This window comes from Tamandua tetradactyla, chromosome 16 (assembly GCF_023851605.1).
Source record: "Tamandua tetradactyla isolate mTamTet1 chromosome 16, mTamTet1.pri, whole genome shotgun sequence".
Taxonomy (NCBI): Eukaryota; Metazoa; Chordata; class Mammalia; order Pilosa; family Myrmecophagidae; genus Tamandua; species Tamandua tetradactyla.
The window spans coordinates 64,415,144-64,440,555 of record NC_135342.1 but is presented as its reverse complement, the minus strand read 5'-3'; the positions used below and the strand labels follow the sequence as shown (position 1 = coordinate 64,440,555).

Here is a 25,412-nt window from a genome sequence, read left to right as displayed (position 1 = left end):
CACAGGATGGATGAAAGGGCAGACTTTCTAGTAACTATAGTAAAGCATGCTAAATTACCAATGCAACCAATGTCTTCTTTCAGTGGTGCCTAATCAAAGGAAAAGGTTGGGTAGGGGTAACTTCTTATGGTACCATAGCAATTAAATGAGAAATAAAGCTGAAATCCTAGTGGAATATAGAAAATCTCCTTTATGAAACCATTTCAGAGCCCCAGAACTCCAATTCATACCTTAGGGCAGAATTTCTAAAGGCTGAGGGGATATGTCAGCTTGGTGCATTTGTGCCAGGTGATTTAGTGTCCTTGCCACTTGATTTTCAGAGAATCAGGATAGAGTTCAGGCTATAAAATACCTTTCTGCTCATTTTTCACTGATGAAGCTTCAGAGGTTACTAAAGTCTGTAAGGACACTGAATTTAAAAGAAAAACAAAAAAACTGTTTCCCACTGCAGACCTGGAAGTCTGGTCCCTTGAGTCCCAAGTGGCTGGTCATCATCAGAAACCCTTTTCCCTTTGTTACATCTGCTGGGTCTTCCACTAAAGAACTGAATTAGATAGACAAGGAAAGGGGAGGAGGCGACTGAGGTGGGGGATGGAAGAAGGCTCGTGCAAGAATATATTTTCTATGTCTGGATAAGGGAACAGGATTCTAGGTAATTGCCTGGTTTTCTCATTGTTCTCGGCTGCCATGCCGAGATTCATAGAGGGGCTGAAAGGATCTCTCTTTTTTTACTTTCCCCTCTAATTCTTCACTCCCCCCCCACAGATCCTCCAAATCACACCTCCCCCCTTAATCCTTTCCCTCCCTTCTCATGGTGCTTATTCCATCCTAGAGGGAAAAAAAAGTAATTTGTCTGTTTTATTTATGATGCAATGAAGGTATGCTGCACGCGTCAGGATAGCCTGACACTGGTCAAACTATCTGACAGCAGAGAAGAACTGCCTTCATACTCCAATGAGTGTATATTTTAACCATTCGTCCACCACAGTGCACCACTAGGTTTTGTCAGCACTATTTTTTTTAATCTGTTTTGTTGCATCCCAAATAAATTGGAACATGTGTTTTCATGGTATCTTTTGTCTTCACACATTTCTCTGAAATTCTCAGAGTTATGTCATAGGGCAAAATACAAAATTGTCCAACTATTCAGATGAAAGACAAACATCTCACAACAGTCTTAGAACTTTACTAAATTCAAGGACTCTAGAACGGTCACTCTGCAGGTTGCAAATCAAGACACTCCAGACATAGCACTTAATTATTATCAGAGCCATAAAGTGGAATTAGTTAAATTAAATAGAAACGTCCAGCTATTTCTTTATAGAATTAGAAATGAAAACACAGGTCAAATAGCTAAAGTAGTGCTGTAGTGAACAATACTGAAAAAATCACATTTCTATGTAAAAAGACCTCAAGAATAGAAAGATTTTAAAGAAAGGACCAAAGTTGCTATGTAGTTGATATTCCATTTTCTAAGTTTTCATCAAAGTGCTTTTCTCTACAATTTGCAAATTGGGGTTTTTAAGAAAGAAGTTGATGGCAGCAACTGAATGGCCAAAGAGATCATTTTAGGGCATTTATTCCTTTGCAATTTCCATTACCTTGTATTCGGTAGACACCCTGTCTACCTGCCAAATGCATACTTGCTTGAGTACACTCCAAAGAGTATTCTCTCTTTAAACAGCAACCCCGAATTCCAAAAGGTCTGCCTTGCATCTACTCTCTATATATCCCCTATTGCTTTGTCACCAGCAATTTAATTCTCCTTTTCAGACATAAAAGGACACACTGCGCTTTAACAATTATACTTTTGATTTCCTTATAAAGAAACAATGCTCAGAATTAGGCTCCAGACAATCTGTTCTTGTCAAGCAAAGGCCTATGGGGCAAAATCTCCAGAAGAACCAATGGGATTTTTGCTGACTGAAAATATTTTTATTTTAATAAACTAAAAAAGGAAAATGCTATTAAAAAAAAAAAACTCACGACAAGTTCAGAAATGTAATGTAATACACACAGCATGTAAGAGAAACAAAGACCCAGCAAACAGAGAGCATGATGAATGGGCCTAAGCACATCGTATTTATTATTTTTTTAATCTGCATTTGCCTTTCATCTGCAAATTAAAGGAATGGGGAGAAAGTGAGTAGGCATTCTAAGAATTACTTTTGGAGAAATAAGAGCAAACGCAAATAATATAAACTCAAGCAGAATTAAGAGTCTAGCAGCAGCAAAGATACAGGATGGTTGAAAAATCAGGGTTCCCACTGTGTTTCTTTGCACTCAGCTAAGGAAGGTGGCGAGAAAATGTAGTACAATGCAGATTTATGACAGAGGGGTAAACACAGCACTGAGTGCTTCTGCTTTTCAAACCAAATGTGAACGTTAGTTAAATTGAGTTTTCTTGGGATGACTGATAAAAAGGACATACTATACTTTTTTATAATTTAAAGATATACTTAAAATTCTAAGACAGTCTTTAAAAAAACAAAAGTCAAGGTTTTAAGATCACTTAGCAGCTCCTACATATACAAGTTGAAATGTCATTTAAAAATTTCAAGCCACATAAAAGCCACTAGTATCTTTTTGCTATATGCGGTTCCCAAGATATCAGTGAGAGTAAGGCTAATCCAACCGTATGGCTTTTGAAATATGCCTGATACACTTGATAGACTATGTAAGTTAACATATTTGGACAAGGGTGCTAACTTACAAACAGATGATTAGGTGTACCTCCCTAGCTATGGAAGAAACTAGGCATGTTGTTTTTGGAAAAAATGCCATGTATTTTATATATACGTGTAGCGCTAAAGAGAGAGTGTGTGCACCATTCTCATTATTGTATCAATAAGGATGACAAAAACACATACAAATTTCACAGGCTGAAAGCCTTGAATTTTTAGTGAAAAATAACCAAACTATCCAACATTATAACCCTTTACTCTAAATATCTGGAAGTCTTAAGTAGTACTTTGTACATTCTGTCATATTTAATTTTTAATATTCACTGAGTTTGAAGTAGTGTTCATTTTAAATAAAAAGACACAACAACAATAAGATTTGTGCAGACTAGGGTGGCAAAAACAATACTAATTGTTAATGAAACATAGGAGAAATAGCCCTCAAAAATAAACTAGTTTTTAAAAAGAAAGAAAAAAAAGATTAAAAAGGAAAAAATTAAACTAGTTTAATGTATACAAACATTTTATATTTGTTCTAAGATTCTGGAAAAGAAGAATTTACAGTGGATATGTTTGTTCTGGCAACTATGACAGAACAATGTCAATATAATATAGAAAAGGGTATTTGATCCTAAACTTACTAAAAATAGAAATCTTTCTAAATAGCTGACACTAACAACCATGATTGTATGTTCAATCTCAGCATAACAGAGAATGGCCCATTTGATCAAAATAAACTTGTTAAAATAAAATTCATGGCAGCAAAATAAACCTCTGGGCAATAATCTGTGCAGTTTTGAATCCCTCGTATGTTTTAATTTTTGAAAGGTTTATAATTTATATTTTCAAAACATTCAGGATGGACTAAAAGATAGATCACATCCCTCTATGTAACCTGATTAAATTTCATGTTGGGAATTGACAAGACTCCTTCATGATCTTCCCTTATAGTAATTGTCCTGCCATTTTGCGGCTCTTGCTACACCTGGCTCGACCGCAGCCGTCATAAATCGCCGACTACAAAGCTGAATGATTTGAGGGCTGACTCCAAAAATATAAGTTCCAAAAATTAAACCATTGTGTATTTCCTCCTCTTCATTTAGAGACAATAAATTTTGTGCTCGTGTTCTCCAGTTTATCTTGCTATATAATAATTACACATTAATGAAAACATATGTAGTGAGAAGACTATAACTAAATTGCACTTCACAAAATCATTGACACAAAATCACATTTTCAAACTGCTTTAGAAAAAGAGCTGAGAAAATGCTTGCAAGTAAATAGGCAGGCAAGCAGCAAAAGAGGTAATTCTCAAAGGTATTTCCAAACTTGCATTCATGATGTGAAATCAGTGTGAGCTGTAGATTCCTGTAATATTCCCAAGACATAAGTTTCTAGCATTTTTCTGCATATTACTTATTGTGTTTTTTAGGAGTGTTTTACACATTCCTTTTACATGTTTTTCAATAAATAAAAACTTTATAATTTTTTCAGCATTTACGAATTTTTATACCAGAAGGTTTATTTTATCTACTGAAACTGTTTTATTGAAATGATAAATGCAGCTTGATCATTTTTTACATATCCTTAAAACAAGCCTTAACAATATATCTCTAAGCACTTTTCCCATGGTCAGCAGAAAGTGAAATGTCTCCTTTAAAGTCCTGAAAAACCACGATTGAACTGTTTGGGAATTCTGTTGTCTTGCATTTATCTGTGCATCAGTTACTCGCATTTCAGCGCCTTTTCTTGAAAGGTTCAAATTCTCCTCTGGCATAGCTGCCTCTATTTAATCCATTTCTCTATTAGACAGAGATGTACATCACACAGGAGGGAAATATTATTGAAAGAAAAACCTATCTCCTAACACTTTTCAGATTAAACATCTCCAGCTGCAGATAGAAACCTCTTTAAACTGAAATTAATTTCTCTACTTTATTTAAAAATCAAGTGGTATGTTTTAGTTTCTATGTATTTGTGCAATTTGTAGGCCCTTAATTCCTAATATAAATACATATTTTAAACTATAATCGAACCTGATGTTTTCCTTACTCTCCTGATTACCATTTTCTCTTCCTTTCGCCTTTTGTGACCTTATTTGTTATTTCTCACACAATGCTTATTTAAAAATGTCTTCAAAAAAAAATGCCTTCAATCTTAAAAAAAAAAAAATGGTTAGGAAGACAATACATAAAAGAGCAAGAGGCAAATACACGCATAGAGCCTTATATAGTCTATAATTTTCTAATATAGAACTTTTTCCCATAACCTCATCCAAAAGAAAAAGAATTATTTACATTCACAGCTTAAAAAAATAATTATACCTACTTGTTCTATATACTCAAATGTTTGGCTGGGATTGTGTGTATTTTATAGAGGCAGACTGCCCTCTGCAGGGAAAAAGGCCTTTTTAATAGGGCCATTTCAGGCAATATCAAAAATCAGTAGCGCTGTGTTATTGAAAAAATAAACAAGTAATTTCTGAAATGGGCTTGCTCAGAAGCAATTAAACTGCATTTACTCACCTAAAATATACTTGTTCATACTCTATTACTAAAAAAAAAAGCTGATTTATCCCCTATTTTCAGTAACATGAAATAGGAAAAGGGCAACATTTTTGTCACTGGCTGTACAGTATTTTAAACCGAGCAAAGAATTGTCCCAGGCTCATTTCTTCCCCAAATTAGAGTAGGCACAACAAAAAATTTAATATTTGCTCAAATACCTCATGCACGTTGTACAGTAGGGCACGGAATATTTCAAGAATCTTCTTTGGGTTTTTGCTGTGAAACTGGAGAGAGGTGGGGTTCCTTTATTTTCACTTTCATATTTTGGAAAATGCTATAAACACTGATTTCACTTCATATATGTTTCAAAAAATAAAAAACGCTACTCAAGAGAAATTTTAATGATTGAGTTATAACACCTAAATTTAAATGCTGTAGTGGAGAGGCTGATGAATCATTAATTACAGACAGCTAGAGCTAGTGAGCACATCCCTTCCTTTTTAGTTGGCTTTCAGTCTATATTGGGTTTACCTGTCTTGTACTAAACACTCTAAAAATGTAGAAATTAAAGAAAAGCTGATGTCTGCTTTCTAAGGAATGGAAGCATGGGAGGTGAGGGTCAGGTCATAGAGGAGATACTGTAAATAAAAACCATGTAAAAAGAGGTCACAATTTAGTGGCATTTCCAATTCCTAATAAAGTCTTCAGAATAATACCTTACAGTTAAAAAAACACTTCTGACTTCTGCTTTCATTGTTTTGTCTCCTTCATACCACAGAGCTTCTGCCAACCCCACAAGAGCAGACTTCCTTCCTCCAGTCTCTAAATGTGACCAGCAGGGAGGCTGAAGTGCTCATTTTTTACATCAGTCTTATAAATTGCTTTCCCCATTAATTGTATCCATGGAAACAATACATTCGGCTGGTAAGGGACTCCTGAATAAAACTTAATAGGATTCTCAAAAATTTGCCGGCTAGGGGGAGATGCTATGATCTGGTCTATAAGCAATCTAAGTTTCAGCTCAGTGCAGGATTAATTTCTTATTTTCAAGAACTGTACTGAACTGAATCCAAATTAAATTGAAGATTTTAAAATGTTACTTCAATATCTGAAAAAGAATTTTAAAGGAGAGGGCAAATAGAAATCGAACAGCAATTCTGAAAAAAAGTACTAACATTATCCCAGTAAAAAAGAGTCATCACTGCTTGCTTTAATATGCAGATCCTAATATTGTAAGCACGACTTCTTCTGGAGAACCGTTCAGATCTTCTAAGCACTGCTCAGGAACTTGCATTTTTCTTTAACCGTCCCTGCAATCTCCTCCCCACTCTGTATCCTATCTCAGGATACAGGTCAACCTAGAGAAAGGAAATGGGTGCTGGCATTCTACAAAGCCACTTACATCCCATCTCTCTCTGTTTTTTTTTCTTACTTCTCCCACAGTGTTCATGATCCTCAGGGAAAATTCGGTCAAAATTTTTTTGCTTTAGTAAGAAAAGTGTCTGTATTATAAGACCTTAGGTCAGGCCTGCCTGTACCCATATTTAATTTGGAAAATGTGTGGGTAAAAGCCACTCATTATGGGATTAGTTAACAGCTGCAAGTCCGCCACTATGAAAAGCTGATTCGTAAAAAATTTTTTTAAAAAAATGTAAAAGAATAAAAATATGCCATACTTTACATTAAAAAAAAATCTATTTAAGCTCCTTAGATGTTTCTCAGGGAATTAAACTGAAATGATCTTGACAAATAATAATTATGAATTTCAAATGATCTGTGATTTTTTCTAGGCTCTGAAATCAGTTCTGCTGGGTAAGTAGGTTAAATTGTTTAAATATAAGAATTTAGTTTTAACATTTCCCCTTATATATATTATTCTTTCCCTGAAACAAAATGATGTTCCCACTATATCAGGTCTTCCCACACTAGTGGTCTTTTGAAAAGCTTTGTAAAATTGAGAAGAAATCCTTGGCAGGATACAGGTCAACCTACAGAAAGGAAATGGGTGCTGGTTCCTGTGGTGAGCACATTCCCTAATAAATTCTCTGTTCATTTCTCTTTAGGGAAAGGTCAAATGCAAATGAAACTCAGGAAATGTAAATCTAGCAAGAACCAAAGCTACAAATAGGCCCTGTATGATGGCCTCCTGAAAGAACTGAGACTCAACATGCAGTGTCTAAAAGCCAAGTCTCTTAAATCTCATGGTGGCCTGGTTCAATTGTCCACTCAATTTGATAAATCTAACTAAGCTGTTGATCTACTGTCAGCTAAATTCCAAAATTTTAGGAACATTCATTTTATAAGGCATCAACAATTATCCAACTGCAACCAGATAGATATCCCTTCTCCTTTCCCAATGTCATAGGCACATTTACAAACCTATCTAAAGCAAAAATAGAGTAATAGCCTTGAAAATGAACATAATTTGAATTTTTTCATGAGAAATTTATCCTAAATAAATCTTTCCAAAGTTGCTATATTATCTGCAAGAACATATAGCATTATTATATAAACAAATCATTAATACAGAATATTAGAAACTCTATGTCTAACAATAAACAATGGGTTAAATAAACCGATGATACATCCATAAGATGGAACATGTCACAGAACAATCACAATCAGGTTTATGGAAACTTTTTAATGACCCACAATATGTTAGTGAAAAAAGTAGGATGTGAAACCCTATTTAGATGTCATTTATATAACTAATATATGCAGGGAAGAAAACACAAACATTTCACAGTGATTATTTCCTTTGCACTTTTCTGTACTTTGTAAATTTCAACAATACCCTCGAAGTACCCTAGCACAGCTTGAATTTGAAGACCACTGCTTTATAAAATTATTTTTACAACTCTTCTCACACCACACAGCATTGTTTGATGACCTTTCAGTCTCCCTTCTCTACATTTGAAATCTAAAACAAACTAGAGATATGAATTAGTTACTGAAGCTAATCTCAAATTGCAACCCTTACCCATAATCTCCAGTTAGAAACCTCCAATTTATAAATTTTAAGTTTATAAATTTATACAATTTAATCTAAAATATTATTATTGTGTGGAGAATTTTTGTTCATTTAGAAATCATTTGGAAATAATATGCATTTCAATGCTTAAAAAAATGCCTGATGATCTAGAGGTATGATCAAACACAACGATGGCACAAAGGGAAGAATGCACAAAGGAAGCAATGAATAAAAGCTATCAGCATATATTAGAAAATTGGAAAGTTTTACTTTTCATTATATTTGGCCCAAAATGATTTTCAATGTGTATTTTTTCCTAATTTGCATGGCAAAGACATTGAATAAGAAATAAATAGATCATTGGTATAGTGTAGCATCAATAGATGTCTCAGATTATGCCATTCAAAAATCAACAGGTAAATTCTATCATTAATTCATCTTCTAAGTTTAGGCTGGGAAAGAAGGGTTGGAGAGAGACATAATATGTGATGACAAACATCCATGGAGCCCTTCTGTCTTTATATCCCAGAAATTTTCCATAGGTAACAAATAGAAAAACAGTCCTAGTCACTTAGAACCTTGTTGCATCCCTGCATGAGACATTTGGGTAGACTTCAAGGATTGGCCCAAGACAACAACAGTATTCCAAGGCAACAGCTCTGAGATCTCCTCATTAACCTCCTGCATCAGTTAGGAAGATTTTTGGCTTCAGGTAATGGAAAACACAACTCAAACCATATGGGCCTTTATTATAACAACATTTGATGGGGCAGGCTCCAGGTGTCAGGGCTCCCTCTCTCACTCTTCTTAGCTTTGCCCTCTCCATGTGTTGAATTCATCCCTAAGCTAGCAGCAAGATGACTACAGTTGTTCCAAGTACAACACCCAGATCTAGCAAGGCCCAGTAAATGGAACATCTCTTTTCCCTGCTTTAACAGTGAGTAAAACTTTTTAAGAAAGCTCCCAGCTAATTTTCCTCCCGCCAAAATTGTCACATGGCTGTCAGGGGCAGATGAGACAGAGGTCACATGCTCGCTGCAGAGATACATATAGCAAAGCTCTTTCTGTGGGAATAGGTACTTGATGTCCTGAAAAGATTAAAGTATTGCAAAGCTGTTTGAGTCTGGGGCAGAAGGAGGCCTTGGGAAGCATGTGTAACGTTTGACTCATCTAGTCACAAGGAAGCAGATGGTTCAGCTCCTGCTCCCTCCTTCCCCATTCTTTAGTTAAATTTTTTACTTTCTTTACCTAGTAGTCCTATAAAATAAACAATGCTGAACTTCTTGGGGTCTTTGAGTCTCCACCTAAGCTCAGAGTTCCACCTGGTCCCAGCTTTATCTATATCTTTGTCTCCTGTATTTCTTTCTCAATTCACTGTCACGTCCCTTCACTCCCAACCCTGAGTCACACAGGTCATGGCACATGGCTATGTCTAAACCAATCACTGGCAAGGGGAATGCTTTATGATTGATTAGGATTAACTGGAACCCTCTAGCTTGGAATGAGCCTAGCCTCCTCTAAAGCACAAGACTATGTTTCAAAAGGGTGGAGAATCCAATCAATCAGAATATCTGTTGGGAAAGAGGAAGTTGGGAATGACTGTTACAGTGTGGTTGCTGTAGAGAAGCTATAGAACAGCCTTGGTTGTGTTGTTCTGGCCGTTGACATGGTAACAAAACAAAAGCAAAATTTTTAACTGAATCAACTATTCCTCCTATACCCATGTGTTCATTTGTCGCCTAAATTTTAATTTATTGAAGTAAAATTCATATGACATAAAATTAATCATTTTAAAGTGAATAATTCAGCACCATTTTATATATTCACAGTGTTGTACAACCACCTAGTTGTGGTTGAAACTACCTAGTTTCAAAACATTTCCATCATCCTAAACTAAAATCCTGTACCATCAAGCAATTTTTACCCATTTCCTCTTCCTATCCAGTTCCTGGCAACTACCAGTCTACAATCTGTCTCTATGGATTTACTATTATGGACATTTAATATAAATGGAATCATGCAACATGTGATCTTTTGTGTCTGACTTCTTACATTTAATATAATGTTTTAAATATCCAACCACATTGTTGGATGTAGCACTACCTCACTCTTTTGTATCGCTGAATAATATTCCACTGTAAGGCTATACCACAATTTGCTTATCCATTAATGAACATTTAGGCCATTTCCACCTTTTAACTGTCATGAATAGTGCTGCTATAAACATGCCTGTATATGTATTCGAGCACAACAAATTTGTTTCAGTTATTTTGGATGTATACCTAGGAGTGGAATTGCTGGGGTATTTGGCAATTTCATATTTAACTTTCTGAGGAATGACTAAATTATTTTCCTCAATGGCTATACCATTTTACAATGTACCTAAGTTTCTATTTCTCCACATCCTTATCAATACTTATTATTTTTCATTTTCTAAGTATAGCCATACTTGTAAGTGCAAAGATGTAATTCATTGTGGTTTTGATTACATAAACATATTTGTTTGTTTGTTTGTCATTTTAAGGATCATGAATTATTAGATAGATATGGCCCTCTTCCAAATGCACCAAGGCAATTCTTTTTCTGAGGTCCCACAGCACTAATATACATTAGTACATTACTTGTCTACCCTTTTTATTTAAAAAAAATAAAAATAAAAAAATTTTGTTTTTGTTTTGTTACCATGTCAACAGCCAGAACAACACAACCAAGACTTCATTATAATTCTATTTATCTTCATTAGATTTCACCTAAATTTTTCTAAAGAATGGGACCCATGTTGCATTCATCTCTTATCCTTCATCCACTAGTTATAGTACTCAATACAGTGTCTCAAATATTTGCTGTATGAATGGATTAAATAAGCAGAGATTTGAAGTTTTGTTTGTTGTACTAATCTATCACATGTTTATTCCTTTTACCATTTTATCCTGTTCTTTGTTAATGTTCAGAATTTTCATGATACATCCATTATTCTTTCCATAAATATTATTTATCAGTCAAATTATTAAGATCTTATCCTGTTATCAAGCAATTCTTCCAATTCTAATAAAGTAGCCTTGGCAAAGATGCTCACAAAGATTAATATATAAAGATTTGTTCAAGGAAGCATTATTAATAATAACAAAAAAATCAGAAGTATTAATATGCAACAATAGGGATTATCTATATAAATGATACATCCTCTTTGGAAAAAAGCTACTTAAACAATCATGATTTAGTGAGTTCCAAATTGTCATGCTTGACTCTGTTTCCTACCCAAACCTTGAAGCAAGTCTTATCTTTAGGCTGATCAGAGGAGTATGCCTAGTTCAAGTTCACTGCCTTCTCTTGCTTCATGGAGGAAGCCCATTACTTTAAGAAGCCAACCCAGGACTTGGCTTCTTGACTTTCTATGTTAATGTTAAAATCTACCTCCACCTGATTTTCCGATGGTCACAGTGGCTCAACTCACCATTTGTAGAGGCCTCTACAAAATGACTTTTCTTGTTGAGCTCAGCTATGAATTTTGAAAATCTTTCAATTTTGTCTAGAACTTCTAAATGTGTTTGAAGTGGAAAGAAAGACTTCACACATCAGCTCAAGATGCTATCTTGTCTGGAAGGCACACCCATTTTTTACGGTTATTTTCTTATTACAAAATTAAGATGTGACTATATTTTATTACTTGCTCTTTTACATCTAAGAATTATTATTAGTCTTATACAATTACTAAATAATCTTCTAAATCATCAATTCCTAGACTAAATAAAGACAATGCTATAAATAACTAAAACATCATAGTGAATCTACAGAACACCAAGAAAAGGACAAAAAAATTGTGAAAGCTACAAAAGAGGAAAAAAGGAAGAGTTGGACCAAAAGCAGTTTTCTATAGCAGCCACGATAGGTGCACAAAGACAATAATAAATTTAAGTACTAAGGGACAGCTAATAAATTAGAACTTCATGCCCAGCTAAACAATTATCTGAGAGTTAAGACACAAGGAGATTTTCAAAGATATGGAGACTTTCACAGACACAAAAACTATGTTTGCTAAAGACAGACACACCTTGAAAGAATACTAAAGGATGTATTCAACCAGAAGGAAAATCCATTCTACAGGAAGGAATAGGATGTAAGATACAATAGCAAGCAAAATAATTGGTAAATTGCATTGGTAAGTGTATTGGTTTGTTAATGCTGCTGGAATGCAATATACCAGATATGGGTTGGCTTTTATAAAATGAACATATTAAGCTGCAAGTTTACAATTCTAAGGTTATAAAAATGTCCAAACTAAGGCATCCAGAGAAAGATACCTTGACTCAAGAAAGGCCAATGAGTCCAGAACACCTCTATCACCTGGGAAAGCATGCGGCTGGCATCTGTTGGTGTCTTTGATTTCACAGCATCTGGTATCAAACAGCTTCCCCAGGGGCATTTCTTTTCTGTATCTCCAAATCATCTGGGTCTTATAATAGCTCTGAGCTTTCTACAACGTGTTTCCCCTTTTAAAGGACTCCAGTTAACAACTCAAGGCCCACACTGACTGTGAGGAGTCACATCTCCATCTAATTAAAAGGCCATAGCTACACTTGGGTGTGCCACATGTCCATGGGAGTAATCTAATCAAGAGGTCACACCCACAACTGAGCAAGTCACATCTCCATGGAAAATCTAATCAAAATTACCCACCCTAAATAATAGGTCTTCCCCATAAGATTGGCTCAGGATTAAAACATGGCTTTTCTGAGGTAAGAAAGCTATGTCAATAATCAGTTATATCAATAATCGTTTTGTTTGAAATCTCTCAGCCACTGACACTTCATTTTACCTCAAACCAGCACAGTAAATCTATAACAATAATACCTAATTTTTGAAGATTTCAAAACAGTGAAATTGTTGATAACAATGACATGAAACATGGGAAGACGGAGTTTAGGTTCTAAGGTTCTCATCTTATTTAAGAGCAAGATAGAATTTTCAACAGCTTTATACTTTGTTAGGAAAATCTAAAGTTAAGTATGATTGTTAAATATTATAGAGTAAAGAATTAAAATAAAATGCAAACTGCCAAAAGAATAGAGTGAAGAAATGTGCAGGAGAGATAAAGAAAACATGAATATTTCAACCAAAGGCAAAAAAGAAAAAATATGGTAAATAGAAAACAAAGTAAGGCAGTAAAACATTTACGTATCAATTACCACAATCAATATAAATTATGTGAATTTCCTGTTAAGAGAAACTAAAATTGAATCAAAATTAAAATCCAGCTATATGTTGTCTATTAGAGAGACATCAAAAAGTGATGCTAAAAGGTTGAAAATAAAAGGATAAAGAAAGGCATGCTACTACTTAAAATTAGGCCTAAGAGTCATCCCAGAGAACCTCTTTTATTGCTCAGATGTGGCCTCTCTCTCTCTAAGCCAAGACAGCGAGTGAACTCACTGACCTCACCCCCATATGTGGGACTTGATTCCCAGGGGCGTAAACTTCCCTGGCAACATGGTACAGAAATCCTAGGATGAGCAGGGGTTTAGCATCAAAGGATTAAGGATTAATCAAAGGATTAACAACCAAAAGAGGGAAGAGAGAAATGAGACAAAAATAAAGTATCTTTGGCTGAGAGATTTCAAACAGAGTTGAGAGGCTATCCTGGAGGTTATTATATACACAACCCCGTTTTACTTTATGGTGTATTGGAATGGCTAGAGGGAAGTATCTGAAACTGTAGAGCTGTGTTCCAGTAGCCATGTTTCTTGAAGATGATTGTATAGTGATATAGTTTTCACAATGTGAGTGTGTGATAGTGAAAACTTTGTGTCTGATGCTCCTTTTATCTACGGTATGGACAGATGAGTAAAAAATACAGATAAAAATAAAATAATACCGGGAACAAAGGTTAAAATAAATTGAGTAGATTGAAATACTAGTAGTCAATGAGAGGGAGGGGTAAGAAGTATGGTACTTATGAGTTTTTCTTTTTTCTCTCTTATTTCTTTTGCTGGAGTGATGCAAATGTTCAAAAAAAATGATCATGGTGATGCATACACACCTATATGATGTAAGCCAATGATTGTACACCATGTATAGAATACTTGTGTCAAGAATAGTTGTACGTTTGTTTGTTAATGTTTGACAATAAAAATATTTTAAAAATAAATAAAAGTAAAACTAAAAAAAAGAGAAAGGCACGCTAGGCAAATACTAACCAAAAAAACTGGGACTGCTAAGAATTGAATAATTCATGACAAAATTTTAATAGTGATGATCTCTGTGGGAAGTGAGTGAAAAATGATTTTTATAATCTTCTACTTTATGTCTTTCTTTATTTTTCAATGAAAAATACATTAATTAAAATATTTTACAATTAGAAAATATTTTAATTAAGGAATTTATTTGTATAGCATAACTTAGAATGACTAATACTCTATATTATTTGAATAAATGCCCTATACTAGGTATATTAATAAAGTCACTTAATCTTCATAACATTAATGAAGGAAGCACTGTTATTGCTTCATTTAACCAGACGAGGAAACTGTGGCACAGAGAGATTTTTTTTTTTAGATAACTTGCCTAAAGTCAAACAGTAGAGATAGGGCTCACTAAGGAACATAAACAGATGTGTGTCCTGAGGAAACAGGCACCTACACACCAGGCTAATGTAGAAGATAGAACTCAGAATTTACAATGATTACTTTTTTATTTATATAGGCAATTTTTTCCAATAAATAATATTTCAATGAGAAAATGTATTTAACATTTACTAGTAATAGTGAAATTCGTAAACAAGATAGAGTAAATTCCCTCCTATAATTTGGTTCATGAGTTTATACTCTAGGGCTATAAAATAAAACTACCAGTGATTCTATCACTATACAAATCACGGATTTTTCCAGTTAAAATGTCTCATTTCTGTGATAGATATGATCCTATGTTTATATTTAAGTAACTTGTGATTGTGTCTATAAAGTGAAGTTTTAAAAAGTATTAACCAGTTTTTAACAAGGAAAACATAGAAAATATTTCCATCCATGTTTTGAAATCCTGCTTTAAAATCCACAACTAGAACTATCCTCTATTTATGTATGTTTTTTTCTCAGATCATACTTTCCTTTTTAAACAAATATACTGTTTAGAATGAATTTTAAGGTAGCATATAATATTTTTTTAAAAATTCCACAACTACCTAGATAGAAAAAAAATACATTACAAATTACCTTTCACTTACATTTGTAGTAACCAGAAAAAAAAAGAGTCATCATTTATAAGTAATGGATGTATTTCTAACCCCATGGATATTGAAAGAAAAAGGTACATTTTGCTGTGCTATCAGAAAGGACCTTGCAAAATGGCATGTATACAATTACATTTCCAGGAACATTTCAATTGTCCACCTATCTTGGCTAAATTACAATAATGTACATTTTGGCAAATCATATCATTTTATTAAGTCATTTTAAATGTATGCTATGCATTTCTTCTATCTCTCAAAAAATTACCTAGAATGCTTCAAACTTAAAGGAATATGCAGATATGCAAAAATTATCTAGAATGCTTCAAACTTAATGGAACATGCAGATATGCACTTGTTCTAGTTTGCTAGCTGCCAGAATGCAATATACTAGAAACAGAATGGCTTTTAAAAAGGGGAATTTAATAAGTTGATAGTTTACAGTTCCAAGGCTGAGAAAATGTCCCAATTAAAACAAGTCTATAGAAATGTCCACTCTAAGCCATCCAGGGAAAGATACCTTGGTTCAAGAAGGCTGATGAAGTTTAGGGTTTCTCTTTCAAGTGAGAAGGCACATGGTAAACACAGTCAGACTTCCTCTCTCATCTGGAAAGGCACATGGTGAACACGGTCAGAGTTCCTCTGTCATCTGAAAGGCACATGGTGAACATGGCATCATGTGTCAGCTTCTTCTCCTGGCTCCCTATTTCATGAAGCTCCCGGGGAGACATTTTCCTTTTTCATCTCCAGAGGTCGCTGGCTGTTGGACTCTGCTTCTCATGGCTATGTTGTTCTGCTGTGCTCTCTGAATCATGCTCATTCTCCAAAATGTTTCTTCTTTTATAGGACTTCAGAAACTAATCAAGGCCACCCGAATGGGTGGAGACATGTCGTCACCTAATCCAGTTTAACAACTGCTCTTGACTAAATCACATCACATCTCCAGGGAGATGATCTGATTACAGTTTCAAACATACAGTTTTGAATAGGGATTATTCTGCCTTTACGAAATGGGATTTAGAGTAAGACATAGCTTTTCTCGGGGACATACATCCTTTCAAACCAGCACATTTCACCCTCTGGACCCCAAAAAAGACATGTTTTCCCCATATATGAAATACATTAATTTCATGACAATATCAGAAATCCTTAAACTATTTCAGTAGCAATACAAACAAAAAACAAAATTAGAAACAGTACAAATTCCTATCAAAGTTAGCTACAAGCATGGTCTATTCTAAAGCAAATTTCTCCTCTGGCTCTGGACCTATAAAAACTCAAAACAAGTTATCTGCTGCCAACATACAAAGGAGGAACACTCATAGGATACATATACCCATTTCCATAGGGAGGAAGGAACACAGGGGTCACCAGACCCAAGCAGTTTTGAAAACCTGCAGGGCAAAGACCATTAGATTTCAAAGTCTGAGAATCATTTACCTTTGGGGCTTCTGAAAGAGGCAGTCCTGCCTTTTCCAAGAGCCTACGCAGAGGCCTGCCTCTCTCCAAACGCAACCTTGGGGGACATTGGGGAGATCACCTTTTTCTCGGCTCCACCCTCTCCAAGCATTGGGGCTGCACCCGGACTCTCTGCCATCTCTGGGGCACACGCTCAACCCCTCCACGTGGTGGCAGCTAGGCTCACCCCAAACCCCAAGGAATGTGCTTTACCCTCTCCAAGGCCTAAGGCAGCATGACCCTTCCACTGCAATGAGGTGGAAGGCCCGTTCTCTACCTTTGGAACAAACTCACCCTCTCCATGGGCTTGGGTGGGTCCACTCTCCTGTCCTGAGGCTTCTTGACTTCAGACCTCAACCTCCATGGTTTTGCCTCTGAAGTTATTTTTCCTCCAACGTGTCCCTTCTCTGAACCCCCCAGTCCAGACTGGCAGTGGTTCTGTTTATACAGGTCCTACAGCACTCTCATTGGCTCTCTGTGCAATAGCCTTGGATCATGCCCATCAGACATAAGGAGTGTCCACAGATCCTTCCTGGATAACTCCATGTCCAATCCTGATTTCTCTGAAATGACTGACTGGTTCCACATTAGGTTAAATCCTCACACAGGGCACTATTTTCTGCGGTCTCCCTTTCGGGAGGCCCAGAATTTTCCAGGACATCAATTTCTGGTTTCTTTGTACTCGAGAGTTCAATTCTCAGCTTATCTCTCTCCTGTCACATTTCACTATAAACTGTGAGGAGAAACCAGGCTGCATATTCGACATTAATTTGGAGATCTCTTCTGCTAAATAACCAAGTTCATGGCTTTTAAAATCTGCCTTCCAGTCAAAGCCACTAGTCAATTTTGCCAGATTATCTGCTATTTTAAAACAAGGATTGTCTTCCTTTCAGTTTGTAATGACACACGTCTCATTCCTGTCTAGAGCCTGGTCAGAGATATCTTTAGAGTCTACATTTCTATTAAGATTCTCTTCAAAACATTCTAGGCCTTCTCTGTCAAGCTTCTCACAACTTTTCCAGAATCTTCCCCTTATCCATTTAAAAAGTCATTCCAACATGTTTGGTATTTGCAAACTGTAGCAGCACCTCACTCTCCCGTACCAAAATCTGTTCTAGTTTGCTAGTGGCTGGTATACAATATACCAGAAATGGAGAGTGGGGTGCTGCTGCAGTTTGCAAATACAAGATATGTTGAAACAGTTTTTTTGGATGGTTAAGGGGAAGATTTTGGAGGAACTGAGAAGAGAATGATGGAGAAGTCCTGGAGTGCTTGAAGAGACTGTTGGTATAAATGGAACCATACCAATCTGTACAAACAGGGACACAAATGGAGTTTGCAGAGTGAGAACTATGGAAGTTCGGGTCTGAAGCCAAGAAGTCTCGGCCCAGGAGAGTAGACCCACACATATACATGGAGAGGGTGAGTCTGCCCTGAAGGCAGAGGATGAGTCTCCCATCTCATTGTAGTGGAAGAGTTGTGCCGCCTCAGGTCTTTGAGAAGGTATAGCATGCTCCTTGGGGACTGGGGAGAGCCTGGCTGCCACCACATAGAGGGGTTGACCATGTGCCCCAGAAGTGGCAGAGAGCCCAGGTGTGGCCCTGATGCCTGGAGAGAGTGGATCCAAGAAAAAGGTGGTCTCCTCACTGTTCCCCGAGGTTAATTTGGCAAGAGGCAGGCCCCTGCATAGGTCCTTGGAAAGTGTGGGACTGCCACTTTCTAAAGCCGAAGGATAAATGACTTTCAAACTTTAAAATCCAATGGAGTTTGACCTGCAGGTTTTCAGAACTGTTTGGGTCTTGAGACTCTTGTGTTCTTTCCAATTTCTCCCTATGGAAATGAAAAGCCATATCCTGTGACTGTCCCCCTTTGCATATTGACACCAGATAACTTGTTTTGAGATTCATAGGTCCACAGCCAGAGGAGAATTTTTTGCACCTTAATATTGTTTAAGGTGATGTGTGTAGTTGCCAAGTTGACAAGGGGTTGACATGTGGTAGTTAGATTCAGTTGCTAACTCGGCCAGGTGAAGGTACCTAGTTCTGTTGCTGTGGACATGAACCAATGGTATATGAACTTCACCTGTTGCAAATTACATCTGCAGTCAGCTAAGAGGCATGCCTGCTGTAATGAATAATGTTTGATTTAATTGGCTGGTGCTTAAATGAGAGAGTACAACATAGCATAGCCCAAGCAGCTCAGCATACCTCATCTCAGCACTCACAGCTCAGCCCAGGCCTTTGGAGATGCAGAAAGGAATCACCCTAGGGAAAGTCCTTGGGACCCAGAGGCCTGGAGAGAAGGCCAGTGCCAGTAGAGATCACCCTGTGCCTTCCCACGTAAGAAAAAACCTCAGTGGAAAGTTAGCTGCCTTTCCTCTGAAGAACTAACGAAATAAATCCCCTTTTATTAAAAGCCAATCAATCTCTGGTGTGTTGCATTCCAGCAGCTAGCAAACTAGAACAGCCCTGGATATTGTGCCATAACCAGCCTTGCTTTACCAGCCTTGCTTTAGACTAGCTAGAGCTCCCTTGTCTAACTAGACCTTATACTCTTAGGAGATATCATCAGAAAGGTCCACTTCTATCTTCACTGTCATTGCCATGGTAGCAGGGTAATCACAGTGTGGGGATGACATATTTGTTAGAGGTCTTATTTAATAAAGAGTAAATAGCTGATAAACACCTCTTCTTCCATTGTCAGAGATTGTCAGGAAAGTGTTCCTTCAACGTCAATGGAATAAGTTTGTAACTTTCAAAACCTAAGGTCTTTTTTGCACAATTTCTCCCACTATATAAGACTGATCATATTCGCTTATGATATCACATTATAATGTATGAAAAGGTGATTTTGAGAAATGAGGGTAGAAGCATTCATATGCACAGTTATAACAGATGTATGTGGAGCTCTGGAATATAAAATTTGATTTAATTTATATACTCTTGATGTTATTGAAGAGTATTATCTTATGCATAATTAACAGGGTTTTGAAAGGTTAAATACAAAACATTATAGTGTTTCTTGTCAACTTACATTGAGAATGCTATTGTGACCATTACAAATAATCTGTGTGTGCTTTTTACTTAATCAGCAAAAGTGATAATATTATACTCTATTGTTTGTCTTTATTTTCACAGATATTCTCTCTCCATGAGTAACTGTAAAGAGCAAAATAAAATCCATCTGAAGACTATTATAAATTCTAGCTCACTTACATTTCACATGTGACGATGTCTATTGATCTTAAAATAGTAGAAATTAAATTATCAGCATGACCACATAAATCTCATGTGTAAATATGAAAAACCGTAAGTGTCCAGCTCACTGGCAAGTGTCTCACCACTTACGCCATTGGACCAGATTAGGAGTTGGTAGGAACATTATAAACCATACAAATCTTATTAATAATAAATATTGTGGTTTATGAAGCTTTATCAGGAGCCGCGCCTTCAGTCACAAAACCAGCTACCCAAATAAAAACATTATCTTCTGTTCTGAGCTTTTTGTTCAAAATAGTCAATACTTACAAGTCTTACATTAATATTATAATTAGTTTCCTGAAAATTACTAATTATGGGCAGGGTAGTAATAAGCAGATTAAATTATCTGAGTTTAGTTTGAGTTGGGGTACTAAGATTGAAAGAAAGACAAAAAAGAGAAAAAGAAAAAAAAAAAGACAAAAAAGACCTGAGATAAGGCAGGTAACTAAACATGGGTCAAAATAAGGACAGATTCTCCAGTTTGGGTATATGGCACACTTAGCATTCAACAAATGTACGCTCCAGGCACTGTGCTAGGTACTATCTTCAAACAGTTGAAAAGGGTCATTAGGAAAATTGGATTTTTCCTATAGTTGTACCTAAGCAAATATGTTAAATAAAACACACAGATCTGGAGTCAAGAATGACTATACAACTGAATGTGTATAACCAAAGTAGTTAAGAAAGTTCATATTCAATCTAATTAGGTCTGTACTTTGAATAGAAAGGGACTGAACATTTTTTAAAGCAGGAGCATAAGATCCAAAGATTTTTGTCCCATTTTAGGGCATTTAGAAAATGGGAAATACAATAATATTTTTAATGACCATTTTAATATAACATAAGCTTACTTGAAGTTGGCTTTTCTCTACAACTGCATTTGGTATTTACCAGGCACTCAGTAAGTAGTTGTCGAGAGAATGTTAAATGTTTTAGCAATTTTTTATTTATCAAAATAATAAATGCAACATAAAATTAATGTTGATGGACTTATGAATAGATAACTGTTAGATATATAAAGCAAATTAGGACATAACTTTGCTACCATCTGTTAGGGCAAAACAAACACTTAGATAGTATAATCTCCTTTAACTTTGTAATACACCATAGCAAGAAGGTCATTCATTCAAGCTACTGGGAGAAGTTCAGAGCAAACATCCTTGAAACCCTTCAGCACATAGGGGATGAAGATCCTTTTCTCTACTTTTAGACATGGCCCTTGAACATTGTTATTTGTAAGAATAGGCAATGACATAATGAAGTTCCACAGAAAGCCATCTGAGAGATGACTAACTCATGCCTTCTCTAAGCCTTTCACAGCAAACTCTTTTTTTCCATTTTATAAAGCCACACAAATTCCAGACACTAACCACATCAAATATGAGTTATTTGCTAGAGACTTAATAACACTGAGGGGAAAAAGTCAAACATTCCTGCCAAGTGAAAGCATGAAAAAAATGTCTGACTCTTACAGTTACCTTCAAGGTAAAATTAATTATTAATTAGCAAAGCCTGGACATATAATGATTGCTATCAATATTTTAATACTTTTACTGCTAATTTCATTCTCACCATCATGGTCTGTCTACCAAAGAAGCCTGAGAGATATTTACTTTCAGTGAGGTTTGCTATAATGATCACCTTTAAAAGGTTTCAAATATTTTGAAATGCTTTGAATTTTCTTCTTCTTTAATTTCTAATATTAAACAAACTGAAAAAAGATTCACAATTCATTCAATAAATTCATTCCATTCAATAATTCATTCCATTCAATAAATGAATTATTGTACCATTCCTTGCCAGCTCATGAAAGGTTAGATTACTAGTTTCTAAAAATTGTATTTTTTAATCCCCACCTACCAATGCTGCAATCCACATGGCATTCAGACTTCTGCTTTGTCATGGGGGTTTTGTAGTGATTCACAAAACCTCAACTTTATGAAATTAGAAAGTTAATTTATCAATTAGCCAAGTTCAACCTAAATCATCTCTAGAGCCACCACTGCAGAAAACCCTACCTTAAAATGTATCAGATTTCAGAATGGTTTAAAAGAAACCTTAAGGGTCAAGAATTAGATATGTCACAAATAGGGTGTGGACAAATAAGAACTAAAAACTCTCTGCTGCAGCTCCTCAGAGTCCCCTGCCCCAGAGGGAAAAGATGCAGACAAAGAGCAACAGCCAAACCTGGAGATACCAACTCAAGATAATCTCAGACTCTGAAGGTTAACCTTCCATTTGCCTCAGGAGATAGAGCCAAAACCTCAAGGGCTGATACCAAGGTTCCACGGCAGTTAAGGAGAGAGTCAACAAGGAATATGAAACTGTCCAGGGTATTTAAAGCCTAGAGGGGCTGTCTTGGAGACAGCATTCACTTGAGAAGAGTCATATTAGATATTTAAAAGTAAAATAAAATAAAAAGCTGTGGGAGCAATCTGCATGTTCTCTCAGACAGTAGTCCCAGTTTTGTCCACATCTATTTTTAACATCATATACCTGTTCCTTCTGTACACCCTCCTGATCTCCAGCCCTTATTACCAAGTTCTTCAGCCCTACCTGTAACACTGTCACATCTGAGACAGTAGCCTGTCACACCAAGCAATTCCTGTAAACTCTATGGCCAAGAAACACTGGGTTCCTTCCAGGGAAGATGGCATTGTCCCAATCTGCCTCTGCCAGGAACCTGGTCATCATCCTCAATGCTTTCTCACCATCACATCTGAACAATCACTAGATGCTACTGATACTCACCCCATCATGTCACTTTCCAACTTAAAATCCTTCAGGAGCTTCCCACTCAGGATATTGGCCAAGCTCTCCATCATGTGTTCAAGATTCAGCCCTCGCTTACTTACCCACCCTCATCTCTCATGGTTCCAATAAAACTGAACTGCTTTTAGTATCCCAGAAACCCTGGTTCTTTCTTACCTTGAGGCCGTCTGTGCTTATGAGGCTAAACTAATTCTCTTCCACAACATGACAAGCCAGACAGATATAGCCCATTATGTTTTGTTTATAAACCTTTTTCTTAGTATTTTAATATTACTTTTTCATTGGAGTCAAAATTTCTAAGGACAAAAGCATTCATAATATAGCCATAGAAATTTGAATGAACATTTACTATGTCCTTGTCACAGTTTTAAACATGTATTTGCACTAACTTATCTAATCATCAGAATGATCCTAAAATCAACACAGTTATTATTACAAGTTTATAGATGAGGAAACTGAGACAGATTATGTAGAGATAACACAGTTACTAAGTAAAGGAGTCAGGATTTACAATGGGAAATCCTGAGCATTGGCTTTTAACTACTAAACTTGACTGCTACTTTGGAGATAATCAGGAAAAACGAATTATGTTTGAATTTATGATAGATAATGGCAAATGCACATCAACTGACATTAATAAAATCTTTCAATTTCATGGTTGAGGATAGTTGTGATGACCGATGACCAGTGCATGTAGTCTGCAAATCTAAATGGCTCTGCAAGAGTACCGCAAACATTACAGCCAGCTAGCTCGGTTTGCACATCACCAGGGAAAATTTTTCATATTATATTAACATTTTAGGTCCACTTTGAGAAATAATAAAGTGGAAATATCACACTGTAGAATTATGCTGCTGACCAAAAAAGTATATAATTAATGTTACAGAGACATGTGGGTTCTCAATGCTTTGAAATCTAAACTATGTCATTTTAACACTTATAGTTTATTAACAAAATTAGATGCAGCTTTTTTATATTAACTGCTGTACATTTTTCTGATGTTAAATCAATATAGCTTCCATTTTCCATATGAGAAATTTAGAAAATTAAACACACTAGACAAATGGTCATAATGCAACCATAAAATGAAATCTGAAAGATTAAAATGATGGCTATTATTTATTATACATATTTGCACCCCCAAATATTAAAAGTCTTAATTGCTTGCCTAAGGTTCTTATAAGTGTAAAAGTAAAATATGGATTAACGGATTGGCCTTTTCTCTCTTTCAGAAAAGATATTTAACTCCCACACACAGAATAAGTGGTCAAAAGATTCATGATTGATTAATTCCTGTAATAAGCTTGTTAAGTTGCTAAAGCATCTGGTACTTAGTACTATAATCAGGTAGGAAGAAAAAAGCTTAGTAACTACTTAATATCTGGTTATAGTGAACCTTATTAAAAATTATTTGAAGGTTAGGATAAAAATGAAGAGCATTTTAGAAATAAACTGGCAAAGTAGCTTTAGTAGTGTAAAGCAAAAATATTTTCAAAATAGCCTTTGTGTACTTGGTTATTCTTTCAGTTACACACATTTACTGAGCACACACCATGCAGAAGATGGAACTAGTTGCTTGACAAACACCAGTAAATGAACAGACCTTGTCCTTGCAGAGCCCATGCTCCATGGGAAGTTATACTATCACACAACAAGAATCTCAAGATGGTAGATGCGCTGGTTTGAAATGATATATGTATGCTAGAAAAACCATGTTTTATTCCTAATCCCATTTCGTAAAAGCAGCCATTTCTTCTAATCCCTATTCAGTATTGTATGTTTGAAACTGTAATTAGATCATCTCCCTGGAGATGTGATTTAATCAAGAGTGGTTGTTAAACTGGATTAGGTAGAGGTATGTCTCCACCCATTTGGGTGGTTCTTGATTAGTTTCTGAAGTTCTATAAAAGAGGAGACATTTTGGAGAATGAAGGAGATTCAGAGAGAGCAGAGAATGCTGCAGCACCATGAAGCAGAGAGTCCACTAGCCAGCGCTTTGGAGATGAAGAAGGAAAATGCCTCCTGGGGAGCTTCCAGAAACAGGAAGCCAGGAGAGAAAGCTAGCAGATGACATCGTGCTCGCCATGTGCCCTTCCAGCTGAGAGAGAAACCATGACTGTGTTCACCACGTGCCTTTCCACTTGAGAGAGAAACCCTGAAACTTCATCAGACTTCTGGAACAAGGTATCTTTCCCTGGATGCCTTTGATTGGACATTTCTATAGACTTGTTTTAATTGGGACATTTTCTCAGCCTTAGAACTGTAAGCTAGCAATTTATTAAATTCCCCTTTTTAAAAGACATTCTGTTTCTGGTATATTGCATTCTGGTAGCTAGCAAACTAGAATGGTAGGTCACCTTTGTGGTAAAACGATAAAACCACAAAGACACTGAAATGTCCCCCAGCTCCCACCCCCATCAGCTCTGTCCACTCTCTGCTGGAGCAAAATCTCCTAGTACCTTCAGTGCTTATTCCAGGTTATCTGTGTGGGGGCCTATTTTCAGTAGATAGAATTTGTTAATTCCACAGTCGGAGCTTGGTTGA

General features: G+C 36.0%; 1 long non-coding RNA gene across 1 annotated transcript in view; it reads right to left on the bottom strand.

Annotated features, from left to right (window-relative positions):
* The window catches only part of LOC143660355 (uncharacterized), a 28,071-nt gene extending 5,612 nt beyond the window's left edge, over positions 1 to 22,459 (bottom strand). The window contains exon 1 of the long non-coding RNA XR_013163980.1: positions 22,284 to 22,459. This is a non-coding gene — a long non-coding RNA (uncharacterized LOC143660355). The remainder of the gene's footprint in view (positions 1 to 22,283) is intronic.
* Between the last annotated feature and the right edge of the window lie 2,953 nt (positions 22,460 to 25,412).